Below are 16,248 nucleotides of genomic sequence, written 5' to 3' on the forward strand. Positions count from 1 at the left end.
CTTGCTTTAAGGTCTGTCGACTATCCTTTATTCAGAGCCATTTAGATGTCTTTCTGAGGTTACCGCAACTCCTGTGTGAGAACCAGACGACCTGCTTTCCGCAATCTCAATGAAGCGGGGAAACATAACTGATGAAAACATCGAGAAGCAGCTAGTGCTTAAATGTAACGAATTCTTAAAAGAATAAAAGAAACCATGAAACAAAAGCAATTGTGTATTTGGTCGTCAAAGTAACGAGGAAAGTAACTCTCTACTTTTGAGGTAAAGTAACACGTTTCTTTTGAGGATCAGAAAGGAGTAACGCTTTTTAGTTACTTTTTGGGGTAACGTATACATGTCTGCTTCTTAGTGACCTAGTTTCGTGCGTGCTGCGTCCTGCTTGGCTGCCCTACAATGTTTTCGAAGTCTACCAAAGCCATCGGTGTTCGGAAAGTCGTGCGCGTATATCGGCAACACGGGAAAGTTCTTCAAAGAAGCCAAAAACATTATTGTGATGTGTTTAGTATTCGGTTCGACAAATGACAGCTTGTTCCTCATCGCGTTGAACCTTCACGGAGCCATTCCTTCTCTTCTTTGTGTGGTTGTTCTGCAGTGCCTGCCGTCGACATATATCTCGGATTACATATTTCAAGTCTGCTTTTTCCATCGTTAGTGCACTGCACCCTTCTTCTTGGCGACGATTGACCGTTCTTCTTCGGGTACTCTTCCGAATTATCTCTTGAATCAGGCAGTGCCTATTCTCCCACCGCCAGAAAAAAAAAAATTTTTTTTTTCCGAAATTCTACCGGCAGTGGCCTGCCTATTAGCTGTTTGAAATCCACTGACAACAGCCGGTAGAATACTGACGTTCTTATTTTCCCGGCATTTCGTAGAAACACGTTTCATAGACAGCTTTTCGAGGATACACGTTTCATGAACATGTGTCGTCGACAACATGTCATCGGCACGACCCGACCCACTCGTTCACGCCGCCTCGCGGCGACAGTCCGCGACGGCTCATTACATAAATATTAGAGTGCTGATATTCGCATCGCTGCATCGTGTATGATATATGAAAATTTAAAAAAAAAACATATATATTGTCTGTGCATTTATAATACTATTTGAATGCACGGCGTCTATATTTATAGCTCGCTTAAAATGTATTTGCAATATAGTATATAAAATTGCATTCTTTATGCACTTAAAATGTATTCCGAATGTATGCTGAATGCTGCCATAGATGTTATTAATATGTAGTAAATATGTGTTAGATACATGTGGAAAGTATTTCAAGTACACTCTGGTTTCGCTAAGAGGGAGCGCATGAAGGGAAACCTCACGCTGCAGAACCCATGCATCCAGACTCGCAGAGTTCAATCCCCACCCCTGCCCGTTTCGATCTGGATGGGCATTGTACCGGCGTGCGGTCGTGTGTCACTACTGCGTAATGCACGTTAAGGACCCCCAGCATTGCTCATTTGCAGCTGCACCAGACGCCCACTGAGGCAGACTAATACCCGTGTCACAGAGGCAACTCGAATGCCATTTACAACGAATGGCATTTGAACGATCGGCCAATCAGCGCGCGACACTCCGAGCGTGGGGCGTTCCACGCGCGACACATCGCGAGCCGATTCGTTGTTCAGACGAATGTCATTCGTTGTAAATGGCATTCGAGTTGCCCGTGTGGCACGGGTATAAGTTCTGGCGGTATAAACATACACACACTAATTATTAATATTAAGTTTAACGCTTTCATATTTGTGTGTATCTAAGTTTCTAATTTGTGAGATCGTCTTTCGTTTTAATTTAAAAAAAGAGCTAAGGATATTTATGTATTCGGAAGCCACCTGCATTGCCTATGTGGCTATACACATTTAAACAAATTTCACAGAAGTACTTTTAAATTCGTACCTTTAAAAACGTTTTTCTAAATAGGAACAGTGGTGAAAAGCCAACAAACTGGAAATACTTATGCCGACAATCATTTGTAAATTTGCAGTTGCTATACACTGCGAGTTTCTAGTATTTTGAATGCCAGTACAAATCGGAATTAGCTGCCCTATAGGGCAAAACCTAAAACGCTTTCGTTTTTTTTTTGTTTTTTTTTCAGATCGGCAAGCTTTTTTGACATTCGCTGTGGGGCTTGCAACGATATTCAGTCGGAGTGGTTTTTTTTTGTTTTTTTTTTTAAAGCAAGGTTAATGGCATTAGTGGGGTCCCAAGGATATTCGCACACAACGCCACTGACCAAACATATTTTTTTTTTTTTTGTTTCGGTTTAATTCCAAGGATAATAGTGGACGTTGCCTTTCATCCTCTACTTTCCAAAACCTGTCGCACTGCTGGCCATCGCCCCCCCCCCCCCCCTCCTTTCTGTGAATAGATTTGAACGTGGCTCGTGTATTGAACACGAGCATTTTGTGAGCGCTTGGTTAGGGTCATGACAATCAGTGGCTCAACCAGCACACAGTAGTGGCTTCGGTCACATCGCTGCGATAACGGGATAGCTAAACCCTAACAATGTCTGGAATCCAGCGCGTGCTTTTCACTTTGTCAACCAGCGCGTGGCGATGATTAACATTGGCGGCCTATAATTGGCACCAGATCACGTGACCGCTTGTTCTGGCTAAGGTTTGACGGGGTGAACACTGGTCGGTTTTCTCTCTTCTTTTCTCGCGACTTCCGTTGAGTAGTGGGAAAAAAGAAACGCGTGTTTCGTAGTTTATAAGCATCAAGAAATGTTTCTAAGAAGTACTTACTGAAATCACAAAAATCGTTGCACAGCCCCTTATTTCTGTCATATTTAAAGTTATTGTTTTTTTGTTCTTCTTTTTTTAGTAAATTGCAATATTGTCTTCTCAACCTACGGAGTAGGCGCCGAAAGCGTCAATATATCGAATTTGCGATTCGAAAAATTTATCATTAAATTTGGCTAACTTTTTCTCAAGGGCGTCACCACCCTCAATATCGCGGCGCCGACGACGCCGTCTCGAGGTTAAGCCCTTGTGATACTGGCTGGTTAAGGCGCGGCGCAGCAGCTATCTGGGCAAGAAACGTGGCAGGGGGGGGGGGGGGGGGGGGAACTTGGTTAGACTTGGCTGGTGACTTGGCGAGCGGAAGCAAGCAGTCTTATGGCAGGCCATCAAGTTGCATGCTTAAAAGAACGGCGTTAAAAACGACAGGGAGTAGAGTGCCTTTATACAAACACGCGCTTTTGCTTGACCTCCTTGTTGATTGGTGACATCTCAGTCATTTTCCGCACAATCGTTGTTTTATGTCTTTTGAAATTCGCGAAAACTCAACGTTCTTATATCTATCACTTGACAAGCTTCACGAAAAAGCGGCGTTAGAAATCCGGTCTTGCACGCAAGCAGGTGCGGCGGACGTAGGGTTATTATAATGTACTCTAGATGTCCAACTAGCGCCAGTATCTATACGACTTCCGAAAGGCAAATTGAAGCAGACAGCATCCAGTCTACGTTGTGCGGTGCTCCTGTGCATTCCTATGAGACAACGCGCATGAATTTTGTCTCTTCGCCGGAAAATGACAGTAATAACTTCTGTCATTCGGGTCGTACAGAGTAGTATTATCTTTATTAACTTTGTAAAAGTGTAACTGTTTTAGTTGCAACATTTTTGTTTTACCAGTGAACGACGTTAAACTTCGCTATATTTCATGCCCAAACCTCTGTCCCCAGGAGGCATATAAAAATGAGCGAAGATTCTAAACAAAATGAGAATCGAAAGGAATGTAGAGTGTTTTCAGGGTTCGCCAGCATTCTGGTGATGCTTATATATTGCTAATATGCAAGTCCTGTAACATATATGAAAATGACCTTGTCCTGCATCTTTACGTGCGGCTAAAAACATTCAAATCGTAAAAACAAGTTTGTGGGGCATGAAAGGTGTGTCTTTTTTTTATTTCCTATCCGCCGGGCAGCATTTAGCGGGCACCTGTTCTCTGGCTTCTCCCTATCTTCAAAGATTTCGAGCGTGCAAGTGATGTTTTGAACGCAGAGCAAGCATATTCGCACATATTCATGAGCAGAAAGAATAAAGCAGGCCTGCATGCGCACGGAGTTACTGATCCAGTGTTACTGCGAAGTTCTAGCCGTTTGTCATAGTTTTCCACATGTCCTTCGTTCGTTTGGCACGTATATCCTCCATGCTGGAAAGCGCCGACGCCGTGTTCGCGCTAACAGTGTCCGAAAGTGCACATAAATAATATATGTACGCTGCCGTTTTAGCACCGTTTTTAATGCAATGAATTTGAAATGAAAATGCCGTAACTGACCAATTATTTCGTCTACGTGACTGAGAACTGTTCCAATCTACCTAGTGTATACGAACGAATTATTCGTGATGTTTGCTCTTTCAATCGAGCGCAGGGAGAAAATGCACTTGCTTTTTCCCATAGAAATGCATTACCGGAAGTCAATTTCCGACTGGTTGCGGTCGCGGTGGTGGCGCGTCGGTCGCACTTCCGGTCTGGGACTGTGGGCAGAAGTCCCGATGCCAGACGTGTACTTCTGCGTTATTTTGAAAGGAACCAGACAAAAACCTGCATTCTCGTCAAAACACCGCGACTGGAGCCGTACCAAAAGTGTCGAGAAAGGTTTGAAGGTTAGTTTTCACGTGCTCGGTGCGTCCGAGGATCTGCAGTTGCCGTGAAAAGGGAAAGCGTCGGACAACGATTGCTTGGGCGGGAAGCACTTTGGGTGGAATTCAAGGATAGTTGTGGTCATAAGATTTATTTGTTTTGTTCCAACATGAACGCCAAAAAACTGTCAAGTTGTGCGGACCACCTGCGGACTACGTTCAGTGCGTCTTCAAGTTCAAACGGCCGCCTGATCGTTCGAACTGTCGTCTGCTCTTTCAAACGTTTCTGCTTGTCGTCTGCTCTCTTAGTCGACGCCGGCCTGTAGACCAAATCTTGGCCCGGTATTTGCAATAAGAGGTAAGTGCAGGCCTCAATAGACTTAAATTTGAAGGTTGGTAAGCAGGCTCGTTGTAAACACTAGATACAAGCAGGTGCTGATCATTGTTACCAGTGACCATCACCGACTTGTTATCTCTAATCCACTTGGTCCAATTCTGCTTGCGATTTTCAGTATCGACGTCGACCATCTCAGCTACGGTTCACGCTTTTGCAGCCCGAGCGGCGTCGCGACTGAAAATTGCGAGCGAAATCTCATCATGCGAATCAGGCTTCAGCGTACATACTGCGGTGTCCACGCGGAATGAATCGCCACATGTTACATTATTCACGCGAAGTTTTGTGTCTAACGAGCCTCGGTAATTTCGCTGACGCCGCTCAAGTAGTCAGACATCACCAGGAAGACGTAGAATCAACAATTCGAACTCGAAAAAGGGCAGTGGGACTCACACCGACGCCGACAACATCGTATTCCAATGGTTTGTTTATGGGCGACGGCGAGCTTCTTGCCCACACCCCCATCACGCATGCGCTGCGCCGGTGGCGTCCGCTAGGGGCGCTCCGGTTTGTTTGTAAACATGAGTTGGTGTCAGGGTGTAAGATAGACAGGTGGGGAAACGGCCCATAGAGCCCTACCGCAGCGCCGTGACCGGATTGTGTACTCGTCTGCTTGCGGGTACCCCCGATTTGCGACAGATGGCGCTGCGGCGAGAGGAAAAAAATTGGAATCGAATTTGCATAGAACTTTATGGGAGAGTGCGCAAAATAAACCGAGAGCACAACATTCCTTCATTGAAAATCCACGAGAAATCATCTCCATCAGGTTAACCTGTCGCCACCGGTCGCCCACCCGGAGTGAGAGTTTGCGGTGCTCCACATAGATGGCGCTACAGAAAAAGAGAAACCCGAGGGGGACACAATCCGGTCGCTCGTTTGGCTCTCGTTTCCCCACCTGTCTATCTTACACCCTGGTTGGTGTGTAGCGCCATTTCGGCATCTACATTAGAATACCTCTATGCGGGCGGATAGCGTTCCAGCGCCACCGGCGCAAACACCTCCATGGACAGCGAAAAAGGACAATTTTCGAAGGACGCTCTTTTTAGTGGCGACTTTAGCTCAAAATCTATGTTTACCATAAGGACCCCGATGGGATTCCTTTCCACCGCAGGTCATCTGCATCCAATGTACCACCGATTCCGCAGCTTCTGTCTATTGGGCAGGTTGATAAGCGAGCGGCACCGAGCGCACGCGCCACGAAAAGGCACCAGGTGTTTTGGGAAACTTCTCAACTGACTTTTATCTAGAAACGTTGAGCAAACCTGTACGACTCAGCTCGAGTGCGTAGCCTTGGCTGATGAATAGACGCCACTTTACCGCACAAGTCCCGCACTGAGCGCGCTACACTCTAAAAAAACCCGTGCGTCTATCTTTCCCGCACAACACTCGGAAAGCCAATCACCGCAACTTACGGAGGCAGCTCAGCGAATGACGATGCCGAAACATATGTTCAGACCAAAAAACTCAGTCTGAGTTGTGACATTAAGTAATACAAATCGTCACGCTTGCATTGCTTAACGTCACAACCCAGACTGCGTTCTTTCGTCTAAACATATATTTCGCCATCGTCATGCGCTGAGCTGCCTCCGTGATTGGCTCTCCGAGTGTTGTGCCGCAAAATATAGACGCAGGGGCTTTTTTTTTAGAGTGATAGCGTGTCACGCCTTCGCTGGTTCACTCAGTGAAACAAACGATGTCTTCACCCTGAAACAGACAGGCATGTTTCGGTTCAGTTTTAAATCCGCGATCTTTGCAGCAGCTTTGCAGCGCGAGCTTTATCTACACGTGCTACCGATCCCCGAGCCACCAGCCATCGCGGTCGAATTCGAGCTCTAGAGGAAAACAACAGCAAGATAATCCCCGGTTTGAGGCATTTATACTTCATTTCAGCTTCGGTCCGAGCGCGGCCGATGTTATGAGCCGAAGGGCCAATCATACAGCAAAAGAGGCACAACGTCATGGCGTCCTCTCTGCAGTTGGTAGGACCAGCCGGTATTCGCCGTTTCTCTGTGCGTGCTCCTCTGCCGGCTAGTTCTATAAAGCGCAGAGAGCACGCCACGACGCTGCGCTTTTTGCGCTGTTTAATTGGCCCTTCGGCTCATAACCTATAGGCCGCGCTGGGACCGAAGCTGAAACGAAGTGTAGTACTAGTGTCGCCATCTCGTTTGACACGTTTAAAGTGAAATTAACAGGGCGAGTTTATTTACACAAATGCGCAAATACAACAATATTAAGGTTTCTCTTCATGGTCTTAAGATTAAGATTAGAGGCACCCCTACACTCTAATACCCTTGTTACACGGGCGCACTTAACTACAGTTAAGCTAAGCCACAGTTAGCGCACAATGCTTGCGGACAACACTCTGCGGCTATGCAGTCAAAGCTATCGGCGAACGTGCGCTTGAGCATCTTGAGGGCCCATCGAATCAGTGCACGCGCGCTTTTCACTTCTTCTGGAATAGCTGTCCGAGAGTATAGTGCGGTAACTGTGGTGCCACGTAAAAGCAGTTAAAGGTTAACCACGGTTAAGGGTGCCCATGTAACAGGGGTATAAGAGATGCTTGATCGTCTACTTACCCGCAAAACACTCGAAGAGCCTATCTCTGCGATATACGAAATCATCTCAGCGAATGATGAAGCGAAACATTGGTTTAGACCTCAAAATTAAGTCTGCGCTGTGGCATTACGCAATGCAAACATGATGCTTTGCATTGCGTAATGCCAAGCGTTTTATCACGCTTGTCTTCTAAAAATTTTACTTTCAAAAATGTCTCAAAACGCGCTCATATTAGTCAAAACCAGACTTGTACACGTTACTGAAAAAAAAGTAACCGATTACAATTACAACTACTTGACTGAAAAAAGTAACCGATTACAATTACAATTACAGGCTCCAAAAAGTGATCGAAAATTACTCTAAAGTAATCGATTACTTCGTACGTTACTTTCAACTTTTTTTATTACGGTAGCATTATGCTTGGAATCTCGCGCTCAATTGTTCCAAAAAAAAAAAAAAAAAAGTCTTCACCGTTTTTGTTTCAAGCTGAGTGAGTGACGCCAACACACCCAATCCCTATTGTGAAAAAAAAATAATAAAATAAAAAGAGCGTTGTTTATTTACATTAATCACAAGAGGCTGGATAAGGTAATATTTTACACCCAAACGTAGTCTCCGCTGTCAAAAAATAATAATAATAATGTACCCAGGAAACGAAGCATAGTGAAAAAATCGACTGATCCTCGAGGTTCCGTGCTTAGTGATTTCGAAAAAAAAAAAAAAAAAAAAAACACACACAAAAAAAAAAAAAAAACACGTTACTAGAGCAAGCTCAGTTTTGCAGCTCCCTATTCTCGCCTGCAGAGGCGAGTGGCCCATGTGGCGGTCACAAGAACTAGCGGCGCTGCAGTCGGATCTTGCTTCCCTGTCTCGCGCGTCGTCTACTACCACCGCGTTGAGAGCTTCCTTTTCTTTTTCTTTTCTTCTTTTTTTTTAGTTCCATTTGTATAATAGCAAAAAAAAAAAAAAAGATGATGCAGATGAAGTGTACTACACCACAGAGATCAGTCAGCGCATTGTGAGTGTTCTTTCTTTGAGTGTTCGAAATTTATTTTTGTGTGCGTCTGTCTTTCCTTGCGCTGTGAAGTGTTAGTATGAATCAAAAACTCGCCCAAGCTCACGTACTGCTATTCAAACTTGGCGGGCTAGACAATCCGGAAGCAAGTCTCGACTGCAGTGCTGCTACTTCTCATGACCGCCACTGAGGCCACGTCTCAGGCGGAACTGTGAAACTGAGCTTGCTCCAGTAACGTTGGCCCAGAGCTGAGTGACTCCAGCACATCTAACCGCTAACCCCTCCCTCCCCCCTTCCCCCGCCCCCCCCCCCCCCCCCCCAAAAAAAAAAAAAAAAATTGAGAAAAATTGTAATGGGGAATTTTGTAATCGATTAGACCAAAGTAATTCAATTACAAGGATCGTTACACATTAAAGAAAGTAATTAAAGCGTTACAAAATTACAGTAAAATGTAATCGATTACAAGTAATCCATTACTTGTAACGCGCTACGTACAATCAAAACGGTCATATTTCTGAATTTTATTAAAATCTCCACGCGTTCAAGGAAAAAATCCAAGGGCCATACAACCTTCATTACGTCTTGATAATTAACCTCCAAAAGAATGAGTACTCTCGTGCATTCCTGAAATTCAAGTTTGTGTAGCGAAATCTGCCCCTTGAGTGACGAGCGAGTGAATACCCCTTAATTTCGAGCATTTCTGTCCCTAGAAGAGCTGCATAGACACCAGGAAAACCCCTCTGAGTTGGTTGAATTTTGCCTTTATTCCAATCTTCAGGAGCCTGCAAAAGCGGAACAGTTACTTCTTGCGCGACGCTCTCTTCAAAGCGGATTTTTTCACGCCAGACTCCCCAGCCCCGTTGCGCTTTCTGGACCTCCTTTTCGCAGCAGGTTTCTTGCTCGCCCTGACTTCCCTGTTCTTCGCTGGGGATGACCGACCAGTTGTGGACTTGCTGCGCCTAGACCTTCGCCTCTTGCTCTTCCCTGCCGCCGCCGTCCTTGTCCTGGACCTCCTAGTCGTGGCGCTGGCACCTCTGGTCCCCGAGCGCGATGACAGGCGGCTCCTGGAGCGCCTCGACGTTCTTCGCTTCGCCGGAGTCGCCGAAGCCCTGTTCCTCTTGCGTCCCCGGGCTCGGGAGGGGAACGCCATGGAGGCGACCTCGCTTACCCCGCTGGTAGATGCGGTTTCCATGAGGAAGAATTCAGTCCGCCCGGCGTGGACTTCCTCTCTGTCGCACGTCTGGGCCTAGTTACAGCGGTCTCGCTTTCAAAACCGGGGACAGTCGAAGGACCTCTGCAAGAATACATGGGAACCACGACGGTCGGTCTCGAGACATGCGACATGACGTTTGAAACTGTTAAACTCTTTCACGCACAAACAAAAATAAAATCCACTTACTTTATCCGGCGTAACATAGAAAATTACTTTATCACTGTGAACAGCACACTCAAATATGGCGTCAAGTAAACACTTCCTATAGATTGAATTCATTGGACGCCAGTTTCTTGTTCGTGGTTCAAGCAAACTATATTCACGAATGGAATGCTCCGCGGGGATAAACTGAGGGAGAGGAGCAGCGGCGATGTCAGAGCGCCGAGCTCTGTTTGAGTGGATCATTGGGTAGGTGCAAAGGCCTTTCTCTCTCCCTACTGTCTCCCTTCAATCAGAAAGAACAAGAGCGTCGTCTGCTTCTCGCGCAAGGCCTGGCGTTCGAACGCCGAACATCAGGCCCTGCGCGCTCTCCAACCGGAAATTCGGAAGATCCTCCATTGACACCGAGAAAGCCGTCTGAATCAAATAAACTAGACTCGGGCCTGCCTATCATGCCAAGGCCTAGGCGGTCTTGGCATACGACCTCGGTCTACTTACGGACTGGCTGCTGCTTGCAAGCGGGCCGGAACCTCGCGGGCAGGCGACGTCGGGCGCCGAATTGAACGCGGAATCCCCTTGGATGTCGGCAAGGCGCGCCAAGGACGTCGCAGCCTCCTCTTCGGGACTGCTAGCCGGTCCGCGAGCTTCCAGCGGGCCCGAACCTGCGTCCGACCCCTGCGATTGCCCTCGTTCCGAATGCGACACTGGGCCCGCGGTACACGCGATCTCGCGCTCGCGCTTGTTGCGCCTTCGTCCTCTTCGTCTCAGATTCTCGGCGTCTCGCACAGCTTTGATCTGCGCAGCTTTGATCGCTTCTCAAGGTGCGCTCGCGCTAGCGCTCCCGTATATGTTGACACATTTGACTGCATTTACCACAAAAAGATATTGCGAATCGCCATGTGGTGATTTTTATGGCATTTCCAATAGTCAGGATACATTGGGATCCGCGGCTTCCCATATCCCTTCACCCCAAGATAAAAAAAAAAAAGAAAAAAGTTTTTACTATAAAAGATTCAATTTCGAGAAGCCTGCACATTAGCATGCCATAGAGGACGCATGCCATAGAGGACGACGACGCTATGCTGTGCAAAATATATGTAACACTATAGACGCCTCGCAGCAGCTGTGCATGGGAGCCGCCATGAGGCCCATAACTGACTTTCAGTTTTTGTGTTCGTCTTATTACATTTACTTCACTTCATCATTACCACATCATGGCAGGTTATTGCCATTTTAGGTTCTACTGTCTCCTTCTCTACAGCATGTCTTTGTGGGGGTTCGTCAACGCCCGCTTTAGTGGCTCGGCATATGGGAAAGACAAGAGGTCAGCAATAGACCCTTTCCGGAATTCAGTGCCATCTGGTGACTCAAGTGGCAGTTTATCTTTTACTATACTAATGGCGGCAATGAACCTGAGGTCTGCAGCATTTAATAGGGCTCCGTCACTTAAAGGTCAACGGTAAACGAGAATGTGCACTTCACGACAATTATTTTTCAATCTTTTTGAGTGTCGATGGCGAAACAAGTGCAGCCAGTCGAAACGAAGCGCCAACCCACATAGACGCCTTGATAGAGGCGTCTATGTGGTTTGATACATCAAGTGGCTTTGAAGCCGAGTGAGTGCTACTAAAAGATTGACTGGGACCGAGTTAGAAATGAACGCTTACGCAGCTCTTGCGTCCAATTCCTGCTTCACGCCGCGCTAACATCTGGAATGTATAGGCCTCGAATCATTTGCTTAGGAGCATCTTCAACGCCAATAGTGCAAAATGCACGCTGCAGAAGGTCCGTGCTCGGTGCAAGCCATGTATTTGAGAGACACAAATTATCCTTGTTAGGTGGAGCGTCGTGACGAACGGCGGGAACGTCTGGCACCACGAAGACCCGCTTTCTGGCGAGAGTGTTTTTGCAAACAAAGTGGTTTCCTGCACCACGCTTTCTGGTGTGTGCGGTAGATGCGGGGCCGAGCAACCTTTACAACGCAGTATGTTTTTAAAACTACCTAACCCCCTCCCCCTTTTTCTTTTTATGCCTGAGGGACTCCCTGTCCACCACTTGGGAGTGTTAATTCGATAATTATATTTTTGACATTTGTTAACAGTAATCCTCCCTTGATTTTATATTGCATACAAAAATTGTTAAGTTTAAACAAAATATGGTGCTGGTTGAAGCTTGGGGAAGAAGTTGAGAACGACACTCCCCTTCGGCTGTCCCCCTGAGGGGACTAGGATCTTTGTTTTCATGTATCTCTCCCGTACACACGTCGGATTGATAAGTCACATTTAGTCCTTTCAATTCTTCATGTGATTTCCCTACCCACTCCCCTTACGTCGGATTGATAAGTCACATTTAGTCCTTTCAATTCTTCATGTGATTTCCCTACCCACTCCCCTTAGTTTGTTTAAGCCTCTGAATACACCCCTACGCAAATCTTCCGCAAAACAATATAGACATATATAGTATATATATAGGGTGTTTTTTTAAGCTTTACAGATTTGTTTAAAAAAGCCGTGAAAGTTACACTTATGCGGTTTGTGCTTGTGAGTTATACGGCCAGGGGGACATAGTATAGGAGGCTAATCGTAACGATCACTCGACTAATTAATTAGAATTCGGTAATTAACTTTTTAATTAATGAAAATAGACATATGGTTCCAATTAGAAACTCGCTGAGCGTCATCGAAAACCACTAAATCAGTAATTATCAGAAATACTTTGAGCGCGTGAAAAACGTAGTAGTGCACTAAAGTTACCGCTCGTGGAGCAGGTACAAGGCTGGCGGATGCGGCAAGGCGCCCGCGCGATTTTTCCGTCTCTTATCTAGCCCCAGCCTTGTACCTGCTCCACGAGAGGTAACTTTAGTGCACTGCTACGCTTCTCATGCGCTCAAAGTCTTTCCGAATATCACTGATTTAGTGGTTTTCGACGACGCTCAGAAAGTTTCTATACTCCGTTTCACTTTACGTTGTACCGCAGACAAGGCTAGAAGCGCGAGCTAATAGCGTTGGGAGAGCTTGTGCCGCCTTGATGTGCCCTAGAGCAAGGAGCTCGCGCTTGTAGCCTTTTCTGCGGTACATCATAAGGTGAAACAGAGTATAATTGAAACCATATGTCTATCTTTAGTAATTAAAAAGATAATTAACAATTTTTAATTAATTAGCCGATTGATCGTTACGATTAGCCCGCTATACAATGTCCCACTGGCCGTATAACTCACGTGCACAAAGCGCATAAGTATAACTTTCACGACTTTTTAAAAACATATCTGTAAAGATAAAAAAAAAAAACCTGTGTATATATCTATAGTTATGGCCTTACGGGGTGTTTCATCTCAACTCAGGCATGGGTTTGGAGTCAAATTTTTAATTTGACGAAAAAATATTTTTTGGGGGGGAACTCTTTTGTGACAGGGAGTGTAAACCGCAAGTTCGGGATAATTTTAGTTCTTGAGTTATGCAATTTCAAGCAGCCGAGGCACAAACTGACCTTTCTCTCTCCTGTCGGGCGTGTCATGTTTAACTCCTTTCTCCTTTTTGCCTTTTCCTGTATAGTGCAATGTAACCTTTTCGGCCACCCTCAGAATAGGGATTATTTATGGTCAATAATTTTATTGTGATTATTTATCTTCACTTTGGTCTTAAATATTTTCAAAGTTTGACCAGCTCTTTCTATTGATAACAAATTTAATGTTTTGTGTGAAAGAGAAAGGGAAGTGTATTCTCGTAAAGCAAGGACTATTTCAAAATGTTTGCAAATTCGAGGTCAATTTTAAAACAAACACCTTTTATTTGGCAGTTTTGTTTCTTTAGCTAGCTATTGCAGTGTTTTGTAAGGTATAAAATAGAATATTTTGTTCGTATAGCAGCTATAAAAGCTTGAAGTCCGATTTTGTTTTGCTGTTTTGTCAGTAAATCAACTTACTCGCAAAAATACACTAATTCAAAATTTGTGCCTCTTATTTTTTTAATAGATACCTGTGAAGACACTTATTCTCTGACTAATAATTTTAACCCGATTATTTGTATGGAATATATTTTAGAAAATTTGCCAATATGACGTTTTTGGACGATATTTGTCAAAGTTTACCAGCTCTTCCGTGTGACCTATATATGAGGTGTCTTAAAGGAATACTGAGCCAAAGGATGAACTTCTTCCAAAACCGACGCGCCCCATCGCAGCGAAATACCACGCAGTGCACTCTGGGAACTAGTCGGCCACTCAGTTTCGGTTTCGACCGAGCAACTTCATCTCATGCTATCACACCGCGACCGAACGCGCAGCTTGCGTTTTCGATTATCTGACTTTTCACGAACGTACAATACACTCATTCTCGAGCGATACAAAACGAAGACCGGGGCACTTTTCTTGGTTCCCGAAACACCGGATATTATAAGTGCGTGTGCAAACCTAGTAAGACGTGGCTTAGTCACCTCACCCCACGAGTGCATCTTTGAGTTCAATCTCAATGATCCCGTCTAGTACCAGTGAACTAGAACTGAAATTTGGTCATCTGGAGCCTTACACGTGATTTGTTTGCCAAACGTCCGCTTCTTGTTACTTCATTTAGCGAAAAGCAAGCCGCATTTTCACAGGAGAATCAAAGTTGAGTCCAGCGTTGACGGATGAAATTTTAAGGAAACGCAATATATTCGACCTCACTACTGCACATAAGTTACTATGATGTCTTCCTCGTGTCATCATATATCTCCCACTCAAATTTTATGCTGATGGAAGATTAAGTTTTCGCAAACGCTGAGATCGGCTAGCTACGACGGAGGCCCTAACAAGCGTGTCCTACTCCTCGCTAAGCCTTTTTGGGCGAGCATTACTGACGTCCAAGATCTGTGCCTGAACGGTGTGTCTGAAATTATCTCGGCATACTCAGGCAGGAAGAAAGCAAACGCATAATAATTATTATGGCCATTAGCAACCGTCAACCGCGCTTTGAACAGTTTCGTTCGTTTGGTTCATGCCCGTCTGGCGCACTTCCGGCGAACGGTGCAACATTCTTCACACAAGTGCTCGACCTTTGTTTTCTTAAAACGGTCTGTATGTGCGAATGTGCCTATATGATTGGGCAGGATAACTTTATGCGCATACGCGATGTTGAATATTAGTGGAATGCAAGCGGGTGGGGACTTCGCTTCGTGCAGTGCTGCGAGTCAGTACAGATAAGAGAACACCAGCTCGGAGCACGTGGAGTGAAAGCTCGCGCTGCAGAACCCAGGGATCCTGGGTTCGAGCCCCACCCCTGCCCGTTTCGATCTGGATGAGCATCGTACCGGCGTGCGGTCGTGTATCACTACTGCGTGACGCACGTTAAAGACCCCAGGCTAGCGGCTGTACCGCACTGGCTAAATTTCTCATCTACAGCTGGGAGACTCGTCGCCCCTGTGAGGCAGACCAAGTTCTAGGCTGTATAAACACACACACAACCCAATTTTTTTTTTTTTTTTTTTTTTTTTTTTTTTACAGATAAGAGATAAGAAGTGAGTTAAAATTGAGCTTTTCAAGGGCGCCTCCGAGTTTTACCTCGCGTACTCTGGCGTATTAAGAAAAACAGTAATTGCAAAAAGTAATATTTCGTCTATGGACGCGCGAAACAAACAAACTTTCTGATCAACAACACCAGTGTAAAGGCGCGAGCTCGATGTATGCATACTCATTGGTTGCTACAGCTTGTTGATTTGTACACAAGCAAGATCCCCGAGCTTCGCAGCGTCGAAATTCTGAGCACTGGCTAGTCCACATACCTTGATTGGAACGCTAACAGAAAGGCTCAAGTACAAAAATACAACACGCACGCATGTGTTAAGACAAGCTATACGTCTCGGGCTTGTGCTAAAGCTTCGAGGTCTGGCCATTTAGGTTAGTTTAGAGGCCACAAATGACGCTCTCGGGACAAGAAAACATGAGATAACGACCGTTAATAGTCCACGCTCTCTGTATAATCTCCTGTCGACGTGCCGATCGAAACCGAAACCATGCCACCCTCCTCCCTGGCCAACTAGTTCCCAGAGTGCAACACGCGCCGTGTTGCATGCAGGGCTTTATGGAAGTAGTCTATTCAGTGTCCATAATAAGTGGCGCACGTTCTTTCCACGAGCCAGCAGCCGCCGGTGTGCGCGAGCACACGCAACGAAAATGACGTCAAAGACCTCCATTCGCGCTTAAAAGGACAGTGAAATGCATGGGCTTCGGGCCAGAGGAGAATAAATACAGGCCTTTCATCTCTACAAGTGAAAGCTACGTGCTTCTTAGACCACTTAATCGCTTACCTTTTACACCAGACACCACTGTGTAGATGAAAAACTTGTCTTTATTCTC

The 16,248-nt window shown here is 45.6% G+C and overlaps 1 pseudogene; it reads left to right on the forward strand.

The window, feature by feature from the left end:
• LOC121832930 overlaps positions 1–16,248 on the forward strand; it is a 64,666-nt pseudogene that overhangs the window by 17,909 nt on the left and 30,509 nt on the right.

The sequence above is a fragment of the Ixodes scapularis genome, unplaced genomic scaffold (assembly GCF_016920785.2).
Source record: "Ixodes scapularis isolate PalLabHiFi unplaced genomic scaffold, ASM1692078v2 PGA_scaffold9__187_contigs__length_104089568, whole genome shotgun sequence".
NCBI classification, from domain to species: domain Eukaryota; kingdom Metazoa; phylum Arthropoda; class Arachnida; order Ixodida; family Ixodidae; genus Ixodes; species Ixodes scapularis.